Below are 12,161 nucleotides of genomic sequence, written 5' to 3'. Positions count from 1 at the left end.
ACATTGCAATACTCCCTTCATGTCTAAATCCGTGCAAGCAATCTATGTAAGCCCTATCTTTGTGGAAGACCAAGGGAGAGGCGACAACGCTGGATTGGATCAGTGAATGAATCACAATTGGTGAAAGAATCTCCTGACTCTGAATTTTGATGAGTTGATCTCTTGCTGCAAAGCTGTCAATGTTTTTGGCGTAAGAATAATAATTCTTGGTGTCTTTTTCAATGTTTGTTAATTTAATGGGCCCATCAATTATTAATAATGGTTGATTAAGGTTTGTATTTCTGAATGATGAAAGATGTACAAGTTTCATAAAAAGTTTTGACAAGAATGCATTTTGAGGAGCGTATAGCCTGGAAACGGATGAAACGGAAAATGGTGAAGTAGGTGATGAAGTCACAACCAGAGGGCATGCACCACATTAGAGCGACAACCATGGTGAGTCATAACAATGACGACGAGTTGTGGCTAGTTCATTAGATCTTTTGAAGAACTCTATCATTGTACTTTATTGGAAGTACATTTTATGAGTACATATTCTAAACGCTGGTCCACATCTATGATTATTTGAAGTAGTATTTTCAAAGCTTCTTTGCAAAGTTTTAATTTTTGTCTTTCTTTATTCACTCACAATGCTTCTCGCGAATGCTAGATAACCATACAAAACTCTCTTTTGCTGGTTTGTTTCCTCTTGAAATATCTGGGCGATCTCCACATTACCAATACCAATCCAACGACCATCCTTGTTCTTGGCAAGTCTCGTGTTCTCAATGATCACTATGGGAGGCCAGACAAATCTCTGTACCTCTAAATCTTTGGATTAGCGGCAGTGCCTAAAATTAGAGATAGTGTCGTGCCAGATTGTGCGTTGAGGGATGGCTTATCTAATACCATATTGTATTTCACTTGCTACCACGTTGATCAACTCGACAACGGAGAGCTTGGTGTGTATGATATTCATTAAACCAAGTTGGAATACCAAAGAGTTCTCTCGATGTGGCCTAGAATGAGAAGGGTTGTTTTTAGTATTTACTGTGTAGTGAGAGAGGCAATTACAAAAATCAAGTTGGTGGTCCTCAAGCCTTAAGAGTGATTGATATAGAGAGCAACGTGTCTGGAATGACTGCCACAACAACCGTGAATTACTGATAAGGCGAGACGTTATGAGGTGAGATGCTGACAATTTTTTTGTTTGTTGTATTTGTATTTTGCATCGAAAAAAGAAAGAAAGAAAAGCTTATGCGTTGATTGCCCGTGTGTTATCGTTGTGAGAGGATGTTAAAAGGAGAAGATGCGACATTATTCTCGCGACAGACATTGTTCACAAGAGGACAAGCACGAAGTGCTGTTTCTAAAAAATGAAAACATGTTTCCATGAGAAAGAAGACCAATGCAATGGAGTAAGTTAAGTGGAGTAAGTAAACGTTTTTTGGTTTGTCTGCCAGAGGCCCAGAGCTACCTCTGCCTCGACCTGTGTAGAATGTTCAGCTGAAGCAAGAAGGTGCTCAATCATGAGCTGTAGTTTATACAACAAAACACGGTATTAATTTCTATAAATGCGAGGATTGAATCTTCTTATGTTTTTATGCTAGAAGCTGGCCTTCTTTCCGTTTAGACAAATAGACAGATTTGCCTCTCACGCTTGCCTCTGGCCAAGTCAATATGGTACTCCCTCAACATAGTCTTTGATAACTGTCTAGTGGATGAGAAAGGCTGTGCATGGATCAACCTCAATGTGGCTGTGATTAAGGTTAGCCGTCATCCTAATGGAGCACAAGATACACCTGTTGTTCACCATATCACTGAGAAAGTCATAATTATGTTGGTCCAATAGCTCAATGTGATTCTCTATATACTGCAATCTATTTCATTTTTGGATGGATATTTGAATGTCCTGTGAACAATTTTATTATAGTGGTTTGTTTGAGAAATGGGTATGTAGGTAGTTTGACTGTGATTTAGCAGCAGATTGATGGTAGTTTATGTAATCCCCTAGATTTTGATTCTCAATGCATTACTTAATCACACAAGGGTTAGTACACTACTATTTAGCTTTGGTGGAATATGTTTTTGGTCATGATGTTTTAGATTTTCAGGTTTAAGACATTACAAAAGAATCAAATATGGAGTATAATCACATGTATTTTAGGGAGGAGTCTTTTATATTGCAATGATTTCTACTTGGTTTGGACCAGTGTTTGATTTTAAAGAATCTTTCAACATCAAGAATCTTTCACTGGTTAATTGAAAGGATATTTTAACCAAAGGTTGCTGAGATCGTTCAAGCCCGACTCCCTTATTCATCTTTCAATTTTTTTTACGCGGAAAATATTTGACACAAGAACAATTGACGTTTGATTATTAGAATGGTCAATATACATAATGTACAAGTGTCACATATGCAATGTATATGTCTTGTGCATGAACAGGTAGAATCCCTACACAATTCCGATGATTTTGTTTTGGGTTGCTTGTGGGCTTTTGTATTGTAAGTGGGTGCGCTTTCTGTTGAAGTTGACACCCTTAATTTTTTGAGCTTGAGTTATTGGAAAATGGCTCGAATCACTAATGTATGAGGCTTACTGAACAATCTAATACTCTCTATTGTTCATAACACAATCATAATAAAAAAACACACTCTCTTTGACATTTGAACTTGTTTGCAAAACACACAAGACAAGATCGAGCTTTCGCAACTCAAATATTAGCTACAACAAGATGAGCTACATTAGAGAAGTCGTGATTTTGAACTAGGTCTTGTTTAGAACAAATCCCTTTTTGAGTTTGACTTCCATCAACAATCTGAGATTAGTTAGATTTGTGAGGTCATTTCAAGAGCAGATTTGCATAAAGATGCAGAGGTTAAGCCTGCACTTACCAAGCCCATCATTAGACCTTGGGAAGTTGTTGTTAATAATAGGAAAAGAATCAGTCTTGGATATGACAAGGATGTGTTCTTTCATGTTCCAAACTATTCCAAGCCCATCCAATTTTGCAGTGTTGGGTTTCTTTAGGATGATTCATCTTCACTTGCTCCTTGTTGCCACCTCGCTTAGACACCTAAGTTAATGTGGGAAAAATCCTCAATCGCACTAGGTGTGGCCTTGGTGGCAAAGCTCAGAGAAGGCGCTGTCACGTAATCTCGACTCTCTCTGTCTAGGCTTTCTCCTAGTTAAAGCCAAACAGGGTGGACCCTAAGGATGGATTCTAAAGGAAGACTTGTTAAGGTAACAAGTTCTAGGAGATAGTTAGTACAATTAGAACATTCACCATTCAACAACTTGAAAGATAGCTTGAAAGCAAATAAGTGATAAGCAAGTTCAGATAACCATGGGCATGTAAGTATCAACAATGTAGATAAAGCAAATGAATTTAAACAAGATAAATCCTGCAAGAAAATTATATGTGAGTTAGACCAGTGCCAATATAATTGCAAGAAATAATATGCTCAAAGTGAAATCATAATACTTGTATGTAGAAAGTGTCTTTCAAGATATGATAAATTGCAAGAATGGAAAATTACTAAACAAGCGTTAGTACAAGAGATATTGAACTGAGAGCAATAAGATACCACTTGCACAAGGAAAGCTTGTACTTGGAAAGAAATGCTCAAGTAAAATATAACAACATCAAGTAGCCGTGAACAAAATCTTAGATAACAATTACAATGATATTGCAAGTAATATAGAAAAGCCCACAAATCAAATTGATGCAAAATGAGATGATGCCAAGTTAGACTTGTGTTAATTTTTCATATTGTTCTATGTTGTATCAATTAGTTTAGCCCTATTTCACACTTCAATTAGCAATATTTCCAATTACAATTAGTCTTTCCATTCATCAACAGTAATTGAAGATATAACAATAAATGCAATGACAAAGGAGGCAATCAACACATCAACAAGAGACATCAGATTTGGTCAAAGACTAGGAAAAAACCCCACAAGGGGGAAAACCCTTTGAAATTATACTTGTATTAGGTTGTCATAAAATGTTCAACAGAGAGTACAATGAGCCCAATACAATATCCAACAAAATAATCCAATACAAATCTGAAACAAACTTCCAAAGTCATTGTGGTACAGAGAGAAACCCTTCAGCTTTTGGTCGACTGTGGTCAACTTCAGTCAAATACGAAACCCTAGCTCAAAACCCCAGTCGCTCCCTTCAGGTTGACATGTGTGCGACTGAAGCTTCCTAGTTGCTCTCTTGGCCCCTATAAGCATGTGATTGTGGTCGATTTAGCCCAGTGACATGCGAGTGACGAGAAAATAGAAACCCTAATTTGTACGAGCCACAAACTTGAAACTTGTGACCTCGTGCGAGCTTCCTCCGTTGAATTTGTGCGAACCAATTCAGAAAGAAGAGAAGAAGATGCTTGATTGATGTCCAAATGAGCTCTAAGTCACTTGTATTTATAGGCTTTCATGGATGTCCAATAATGTCCATTTGATGTTGAGGCCGACCTATCCAAATGTGTATGTGTGGGTACATAAATTCAAAAACCAACTTCTGCTTGTCCAAATGAGGTGATCTTTAGGTCAATTTTGGTCCTCTCGAAAAGAGGAATTCAATGCCATCATCATCTCCATCATATGAGCTGTCCAAGGTGGAATTTGACTGTAGTTGAGATATTGAAATGATAGGAATAAGATACCACTTGCAAAAGGAAAGCTTGTACTTGGAAATAAATGCTCAAGTAAAATTTAACAACATCAAGTAGCCATGAGCAAAGGCTTAGATAACAAGTACATGATATTGCAAGTAATATAGAAAAGCCCACAAATCAAATTGATGCAAAATGAGATGATACCAAGTTAGACTATGTGAGATGCAAGTTATCTTGGTTAATTTTAATCTCAATGCCTAATCTATGGTGAGAAATTTCCCTTTCAAATTCTTACAAGGTAAAAATTGGGGTGAGTCACAAGGAAGATGGGTTGAGGAGGCACGAGTCCATCGTTAATGATACCTTTCCCAAGATCCTTGCAATCCACGTCCCTTTGTTCCTACAAGGGGACAAAGCCACCATGATAACTGCGAGGTCACGTGTTTTAACCTTACTCCGTACACAAGTGAAAGAAAAATAACAGAATTTTGTCCTAAAAATGCAAATTCTAACTCTAATGTGCAAATGCCTAAATGGTTAATGCAATTTGTTTCAAATAAGAGAATGGTGACAAGATGCTCCAAGTAAAAATGAACTTGTGATCAAGATTGTATTCAAGCACAAATTGACATGTAAAAGTAACCAATGAAGCATGTACCAATAAACATGAAACAATGCCAATGAGAAAGGACTAGATCAATAGTTAAAGAAACAACTCAAATTTGCCAATGAAATAAATGAAAGTGCTATGCCTTTGCTTGTTGTGTATTGAGATAACTTAGCCAAATGGGAAATAGATTGCACAACACAAGGTACAAGTAAATGGCAAATGAGATTTGAAAGTTAGAAAAATGGAAGAATTATGTGATCAAGCAACTAATGGAAATGAAGATTAGGTACTCCACATGGAACTAAATTAGTTTCACGAAAAAATAGAATTACGATAACACATGAATGATGCATGCAAATAAGAAAAGATATTAGTTGAGCAAATTAGATCTAAGCCAAAGAAAACTAACCACCCAAGAAGAATTCCTCCCTCTAAATGAGGAGTTGTGGGATGCCATGGGAAAATCCTAAGCTCTCTAAAAAAGTCAGATTTCTTTTATTAAAAAGAAGTTACAAAAGAGAATAGCCCTTCAAAAGACCTAAAAAAACACTAAAGGATGATCTTTACAATAGCTGCTTGAAACGTAGACGATAGATATCCTCCTTGGTAGAACAAGGTTGATTGCAAGTGAGGCACAAAGAAGAGCCTCCAAATTTGAAAGTTAAAGGACTGTTTACATCCAAGATCAACCTGCAAGAAATAAGATGGTTTTCACAAGAGGGAGAGAGGTAAGCCTCCTTAGTCCACAACCTTCACAAGAGGAATAGGCTGCCTCAAAGAGCTCATGACCCAGCAGAAAAATGTCCTCAAAGAGATCACGGCCTAGGCAAGATTGGCTCAATATTAACACAGTCTGCAAGAAAAGGATCAGTAGTTTCAGCCCTGCATTCCCTCAATCCTGCCAACAAAAGGTGAGCCAAACCCTCAACAAAACTATGATTTTTCTCTGCAAAATAAGCCCTCAATGTTAGTTGAAAACACCAAAAATGAGAGATCAATATATTTAAATAATCTACAAAGGTAGACCAAGGAATAAGAGCAAGACTCCTCTCCTTTCCTAGCCTACAACATGCTCATATTAGCAAATATAATCAATGTAAGCACAACACTTAAAAGAAATGATTTAAATGGAATAGACTTGACCACAAGACCGAGGCAAAGAGATCCTGCAAAAATAGTCAATAGAAATTTGGGATATCACAATGTGGGGTCTTCCATGTTCGTGCTCAAGAGTGGGTTGATTCCTCCAAGAATGTCTCCTCACACTTAAGACTTGATCCATTTTTTTTTTCTACAAAACTTCAATTAGAATCATAGATCCACATGGGTTAGAAAAATACAACGAGAAGGAAATCTTAGAGATTTATATGAAAATCGACTAAAACATTGCTTATCTAGAATAACTCTCTAAAAGCAAATGCTAGTGTAAGATAGCTCTATACTAACAAATCTTTAGCAAGCATATGGAAATAACATACACAACATTACCAATAGAAAATAAAGCTCACGATCAAGAATTATACCACATCCATAGAAGAATAACACCTCATAGTTGAACCTCAATGCCTTTTATTGCATTAAAGTGTAAGTGTACAAAGCATGATAATCTCCCCAAGCACAAGAGCTTGTTTTGTCATTGGAGAATAGGAGCCAATGTCTCATTTAAATAGAAGAATGGGAGCAAATCCCATTGGAGAAACTCTAATGCCAAGTGGAGGAGTAAATCTCAAGGCAAATTCGAATTTGCTGATTGGAGCTCCAAATGCCAAGTGTAGAAACCAAATTTCCTCATGCCCATGTGCAAAAATCATTTTCCCTGCTGTATATGCCAAGTGTGGAGTGTTTTGGGTGAGATGGGAGAGCAATTCCACTAATTTTTCAACCAACAAACCTATGGAATGACACCTCTGCAATCTAGTCACCAAACTGGCCAACGTTGAAGCTTAGAACTGTTGTAGATGTTGCCTGTCAATTTTGTGTGCATACGAGTGTGAAGTTGGGTGGAATATGTGGAGACATAGTCCCATAGTATAGTGGGTGCATTATTCCTTAATGTTCTCAACCAAATATTGCCAAAGGATATTCCACTATGCGTTGATCTCTAAATAAAATTGATTTGTCAAATATGCAATGCGTACCATCACATTTGGCCCACACTTTAATTTCCCATGTGCTTTAATCCATGTGCCAATGGGGTGCCCACTTAACCTCCAACTTGTCATCTTAAAGTGTGTCTTAGTAGAATGTTGAGGAGTAGAGGTCCAATTTTGACTACTCATACCCCTTACAACTTCTCTAGACATCACTTATTAAAATTTTTATAAAAAAATATTAATAAGAAATTAGTCACTTACGACTACCTCTCATGGAAATGGTCATACGTGAATGACTTACTTAATGAGAAATTAGTCACTTACGACTACCTCTCATGGAAATGGTCATACGTGAATGACTTACTTAACGTAGTTGAATCCCAAAAATGATATCTAATATAATGCACTGCGTAAACCCCCTATACTTAAATTAAAAATCTCATCTAGTGGGAAATTTTAATAATTTAAAAAATGACACCTACACCCAATCAAATTTTGCGAAATTTTACGAGTGATCTAACATGGTAATATACATTGACTCTAGATGCTAGGACACACCTAAGGCCTTGCTATCAAGCCGCACTCTAGCTTTGGGGTTATTACCAGGAGAAAAAACTCAATTAATTATTAAGTGCAGAAAAGCACAAATAATTAACCAAAGCAAAAAATACTCCCTAGGGTGAACTGACTTGATAACAAAATCCTAAGCGACCTAAGCCTGTTACATGGTTCTATTTCATCAAGCTAGCATCACATTTACAATATCCCCGTAGGGCTGCAGATTCTGAGTATAATAAAGAAGAAGAGAGAGAAGAAGGGGCTTAAAAGCCTTGATGATATCTGGAACTCTATAAGTGCAGGAATGCTTTGACATATCCTTGGGCATGGAGTCTTCAAAGGGTTTTCAGGTGTGACTTTAGTGGTCAACACTCTTGTTTCCACAACCACAACAGATTGTCAGATGCCAACATTATTATTGAGTTGGCCATGCGAAAGATCAGTGTTTTTATTTTCACCCTTGTGAGCATTGTGGTAAGCACACTCATCATTTAGGCAGATGTTCCAGAAACAAGACTCCTGCAAGAATGAAGATATGTTGGTCATACAACAAAATTTGTTCTTGAGTATTGACTAGTCTTGTAGCAAAGATTTCTTCATCTTGTTAACTTGTATCTAATGGGGGGAATTGATGGTCAATTACCAACTTCGAAGATTTATCAAGTGAGCCTGTGAGCCACATCCTGAACCATAGCTAGCTACCAGAGCTTAGGGCTAGATTCAGCCATAGCCAGTTTCAGAGTTGTAGCCAGAGACAAAGTCATGCTACAAAAGACTTAGATTTCTGCTACTTGTGGTCATCTTCAAAGCAGCATTAGTTTGTGGTCATCATCAGGGAGCACTTCCACTAGCATAAGACTTCAACTTTTAGCCAGATTTGGAATTGTTCTAGGAATTGCTTTGAGCTTTAGTTCCAGAGTCGGTGTTCAGCCTTGAACCACCAACGGTAGAGATGTCGAGTTCTCCCACCTTTTGGTTTGTGGTCTTCCTTAAAAACCACCATTTTAGAGAGCTCATTCAGCCATTGGCTGCCATGCATTCTTTCACTTTAGCTCTCTTCTTGGACTGATATACATCCCTTCGTATTAAGGGGGGAAATGTTGGACACCTAATTCATTAGGGTCATGGTGAACAGTTACTAAAGTCCAAGAAACCTTGCAAGTTGAATCCAACAGTTTCAATGTTGTATATATATGTACATCATTCTTAATTAAAGTTGAATTCATTTCCAACAGTGAGTCCAACACAACATGGACTCTTGTCCTACAATGGTCATAGTTCATTTCCAATATCTCTTTTATCTTGTGAATAACCAACATCTTGCTTGTCCAAATGTTTTGGCTTCTTGTATTTTGAACAAGCATGTAAAATGACAATTATGTTACTGTGTTAGAAGGAAAGTTAAAAGTAGTTTCCCAGTATTCTCCATCTCTTGACATTGTCAAACTGTCTCGTTTATTGGTGTTTTGATGATATTTGATACAACAAATCTGACATTGTCCTATGTTTCTCATGCTGTAAGCATTTTGCCAACACGTGTCTCTTTCCTACACATTCGAAGATGAATCATGACATTAGATGATCGATATTAGTCTCTAAATTTCAGTTAGATGTTTCTCATCATGATCTAATTATTATATTTTGTTGATCACTGATGGTTATTTTGATTATCTATAATAAATAAGAACTCTCTCTCTCTCTCTCTCTCTCTCTATATATATATATATATATATATATATATAATTCAGTCTCTCTCCACTATTTACTCTGTAAACGTGTACCTTATATATATATAGTAGAAATGGTACAGAATTACATCTTTTGTACATGATGAGTCACCATAGTTTGGACATTAATAGTACCCCTATATATATATATATATATATAGTAGAAATGGTACAGAATTACATCTTTTGCACATGATGAGTCATCATGTTTGGACAATAATAGTACCCCTATGTGACAATTTAATGTCCAAAATACTTGGAATATAATGAAATCTGTCGAGGATAAAATATATATGTGTGTGTGTATATTGACTAAATTTATGAGAAATTGATATGAACATATTACAAATGTGGGCCCCGTAGATACACCTAAGCTGGAGTCCCCTTTTGTTAAGAGTCATGCCCTTTCATTAAGATGTGTCTCCCGTATATACACCTAAGCTGGAGTTCCCTTTTGTGAAGAGTCATGCCCTTTCATTAGGATGTGTCTCTTTACTAATTATTAATTACTATATATATTATTAAATATGTATGTTTATTTCATTGCCATCACATTTAGAAATGCTTTGTCCTCAAAACATATTTATGGAAGGTATTGATGTCTTTTTCCTTGGATCATAATGTCTTCGCTTCGTTTGTTGGTCTTGGAGTTGTCATGGTTGATGATATGAATCTTTGAGCGTTGCGCAAAATTGTTGAATTGTAAAAGGATATGATCATTGTTATTAAATCCTTTGCGAAACATTGCACTTCCACGATGAATTGCTATCATGAGACTTAATTGCCCCAACATCAATATTTTTCAGTAAATAAGTTAGTTGTTTCTGTCCTTAGTGATATTGATATATTGACTGGTTAAGATATTTACTCTTATGATTTGTATGTTGATAAGGAATTCTTGTAACATGATTTTTCCTTATCATGCTAGTAGCATTTTCTTAGTTTACTTTCGATGTATAATTTTCTTCACACACCAATGTTGCTTGGTTGGTAGCTTGATCTTCACTTAGAATTTCCACTGTTTGTACTTTGACATCTGAAATTTGGATTTGTTTTAATTTAACTAGGTTGGCATTTTCTTGAGATGTGATATTTTACTGTGTCTATATTTGTTCGCTTTTCCTCAACTTGGATTTTTTATCTGAGGACCTTGATGCTCCCTTCTATATGAGTGGTTCTAGCATGTTTCCCAGTGCCTTTTTGTAATGCTTAACCTTCCAGTCAAGTCATGACTATGATAGTTGAGGCAAGATTTTTTTTATTTATTAATTCTATCTATGATAACATTGTCAATTTCTTTTCCATCTTTGATGTTGACCTTTGATTTTTTTTTAAGGTCTTTTGATGAGGGTACTATCGAATTTGATTTTATTGTAATGTCTTGAAATGCCATCATCTTCTTTCTATAGGGAAACATCAAAACCAAGTTAAACCGAGAATTATGTCATTCTCTCCTTTATACATATTTGCAGCATTGAATTGAGATATACATAGTCAGTAATTGCCACTTGCAAGTCCTTAATTTCATATTGTTTCTTGGATTTGAATCTGATTTTCCTCATGGTTTATGCTGAGAATGGTATTAAATTTAATCAATGTTGCGAACATCGCACTGGGGGTTAAATTGGTGAGGGTCCAAAATCAGAAAAATCGGTAAAAATCAGCAAAAAATCGGCAAAATTAAATGAAATGTAAAAAATTTTAAAAAATTAAAAATACAAAAATCAAGATTTTTTGGGAAAAATCGGGATTTTTTCAAAATGAAAAAAAATGCCGATTTAATCGTTTCAGGCAAAAAACCGCGATCAAATTGCGATTTTTGCAACAGTGTTGTTAATCTCTTTTCTTGATTATTACCTTTAAATTAATATAATTTGATTACAAATGAGGGCTCCATATATATACCTAAGTAGGAGTGCCATTTCATTAACAGTCATATCCTTTTAGTAGACACATGTTCTTTCATTAGGATATGCCTCTTTACTAATTATTAATTATTAGTTATTGATACATATTTGTATTGTTACACCCTAGTAGATTAGTTGATGTAACCACCTAATTTCTAACAATAATATTAAACATTCTTTGCATTGTTTAGTAGTCACTCATACAGTTTATGTATAAACATTAACGACTCTGTAACATAATGTGTAAGCATAAATTTTGTGACTATCACTGTAACATCTTTCTGTTTTAAAGTGTAACTTTTCCTCTACATATTTTTCTTCAGAAAGGTGGCTTGCATTTCATGTAATATTCAATTGTTCATGATTTTTTAATGGTTTTTAGTAGCAATATTTGCAAATTTAAACTTGTATGATCTGTTAATGGTTTCTGATGAACAGTTCTTTTTGAGAACGTTCATAGAAATTTGTCCATGCCAAATGGAAAGAAACATTTCTGAGGATGTTGCCAATTGCATACCTTTTTATTTTTACTGTTAAAACTATATGTACCTATTTGTGATGCATGTGAATATTCTTTTTCTAAATCTTATGACGTGTTACATGGCATGCCAAACTGACACATCTTTGTCAATGTATCCTGTAAATTTGTAATGTGTATTT

General features: G+C 35.7%; 1 protein-coding gene across 1 annotated transcript in view; it reads left to right on the top strand.

The window, feature by feature from the left end:
* LOC149218380 (AP-2 complex subunit alpha-1-like) overlaps positions 1-12,161 on the top strand; it is a 185,884-nt gene that overhangs the window by 132,447 nt on the left and 41,276 nt on the right. The gene's annotated exons all lie outside the window — the stretch shown is intronic.

The sequence above is a fragment of the Pinus tabuliformis genome, chromosome Q (assembly GCF_031772625.1).
Source record: "Pinus tabuliformis cultivar Carrire ecotype Pingquan chromosome Q, CPIR1, whole genome shotgun sequence".
Taxonomy (NCBI): domain Eukaryota; kingdom Viridiplantae; phylum Streptophyta; class Pinopsida; order Pinales; family Pinaceae; genus Pinus; species Pinus tabuliformis.
This window is presented reverse-complemented; position numbering and strand designations above follow the sequence as displayed.